Consider the following 2,807-nt stretch of genomic DNA (forward strand, 5'->3'; position numbering starts at 1 on the left):
CCATATAGCTGCCTCTAGAGTATGTGCCTGACGTACTGGCACCTCGTACTCCCATGGGAGTCCTTTTGTGTATCGGTCAACCTTTGTCAGCTAATCTGGCACGATGCGCAAAGCAAACTCCATCTTATAGGTAAAGTTATTAGTGTATTCATCAATTGACATGCTGCCTTTCGTCAATGCCAAAAACTTATTCTCCAACTCCAACAGATTTTGAGTCGAGCAGAACTTGCGCTTGAACTGCGCCAAGAACTCTGCCCATGACAACTGTAGTGGCTCATTAGGGCTTAAAGTCTTCCCTAGAGTGTTCCACCAACGAACGGCTCCACCTCGGAACTGACGCACTGCATAGGTTGTCTGCAACTTGCCTCTGCAGCCACAAGTCATGAAGGCTAACTCCATTTCAGAGATCCAATCCATCACTCCAATCGGGTCCTCCTTTCCAGTGAAGGTCGATGGTTTGCAAGTTAGAAAGTCCTTGTACTTGCATCCCATTCCATCATTCCTTCCGTCATGGTTGTTTTGCCTAACTATCGGTGGGTTGGCTTGACCAACAGACCCATTGAAGTTCCTGCCTTCCGAGTGCCCTTCATTTAATTTGGGCTCTTCCACATGAATTGACAGTTCTTCACGATTCTGTTGAAGAAACCGCCTAGTCTCCTCCATTTGACAATCCAACATTGTTTGACTCATCATTTGCACACCAGCCATGGTTATTGGCTCAGGTGCTGCTGCTACGACAGGTATTTGCTCAATCACTGGTGGATGATTCCTATTTTCATCAGCGTTTCCAACTCCACTTCTTGTTCTCACAATTTTGATCTATACACCGAATAAGGTGAAGTTAGATCCTCATTCACGATAGATATTCAAATCATCCTTATCGCTCCGAAACGTTTACATGCTTGTTCTAAATTCGTAGACGTACTCATAGAATCCTACACACGTAAGGTTTCCAGATCCGGTCGGCAACAGACCATAGATCCGAACAAATAATATCATATATGGCAACATATAACATTTAGCACATAAAGCATTTTAGGCAACTTTCCTAAAATAAACTAGTGCTTGTGTCTAAAACATAACAGACACATATCTCAAAATTTCACTTAGCATTCTAAGTTTAAGTCTAGAAATCCTACAAATTCCTAGTTCGCTTAAACTAATGCTCTGATACCAACTGTGACATCCCCAAAATCTCGGCCAGAAAAGACCGATTTTCAATTATGCTTTTAAAATAATTTCAGAGTAAATCCTTTTGATTTGAAAGAGTTGCAGAATTTGTTCCCAAAAACAAAGTATGATAAAATAATATTTACAAAAGCATTTCATAAAAGAAACGTATTTTCATTATATAATCAAAACTCGGGATGTCATGTTCCGATACAGACCATAAAGCATAAACGATAACATTACAAGTCATTCAACAAATATATACATATACAAACTTGTAAACAAAATAACTTGATGGTTCATCCATCCTATGCCCTTGTGCCACTACCTGTAATACAAATAAACTGAGTGGGTCAGGCTTGGGAGCCTGGTGAGCATATAGGGTTTTCAACCCACAATAAATAATCATATTTAACTTCCACCAACCAACAATAACCCAATTACCCATTCCCGTTATTCTCACTTTACATCCCTAAGACAACTAACATAAGGGACCTAGTCTAACAATATTTCATCGGGGCGACAACACATTCTTCGGGGGTCCTCAACAATATAAGTCAAATAAGGCAACCATGAGGGGGATGGAATACAACGAATGAACACCCAAGTTCATTAACACCTACAGGTTATGAGCCTGCTAGCGTTCCACTGGACTGTCTAGAAAAGTCCATGGTCGTCATCTAAATTCCGCTAGATGACTGGATCAAAACAACATCGAGGCCTCTCATCTGTTTATTACACACCAACTATCTACCCATATTCTACCCAACATATTAGTAGATAAAATATACATTTTTATACATAGTTTTAAAGCCTGTATAGCATGCTCAATCAATACATTTTCCACATAACAGATGAGGCACACACACATAACACGTATTTCATAGAAATAATCAGATCTATAAGATAGAAGAAAGTGAATATACATTCACACACATAACAACAAAATATACACATAACACGTATTTCGTATAGAATACTTCATAATTATGCGTTAGAAGAAAGTAACTACCCACTCACTTGATCAGAAGATGATCGGACAGCACTACGGCTTACAGAAGTAGTATTCTTTGGCAGATCTGGAAGATCTCCACAAAAATCGAACTTCCCCCGGGCAGAGCTTCAGCTCGGGAATCGCACTTCTCGGGATCTCGGGGCTTCGAAACTTGCTTCGGGGCTCGGGAATATTACTGGGGCTTCGGGGTATAAATGGCACGCTAAAAGATGCAAAACGAGAGAAAGAGAGAAGAGAAAAAGAGCAAAAGAACTCGGCAGCCTCGCATCCTATTTATAGGAGGCTGGAGCCTCGCAGTACGCTTGGCGTACAGGCGTACGTGGGGCGTACTCCTCCGAAGTCATCATTGCTTACGTATCCGAAGAATTCAAGTGCGATGGACGTCACGCTTCGCTGTACGCTGGGCGTAACTCGGATCAGATCGGTGACTCCTTCGGATATACATCCGAATTAAAGATTAAATTTATATATTTTAATTATTTAATAAACTTCTAAAATTCATATCTTCTTCATACAAACTCCGTTTTCGACGTTCTTTATATCCACGCGTAGGTCAGACTATGCTCTATAACTTTCGTTTAGACTCCGTCGGCTAATTTTGACTTTATTTTGATTATTTATT

This window comes from Lactuca serriola, chromosome 4 (genome assembly GCF_051521515.1).
Source record: "Lactuca serriola cultivar US96UC23 chromosome 4, Lser_US96UC23_V15, whole genome shotgun sequence".
Classification (NCBI taxonomy): Eukaryota; Viridiplantae; Streptophyta; class Magnoliopsida; order Asterales; family Asteraceae; genus Lactuca; species Lactuca serriola.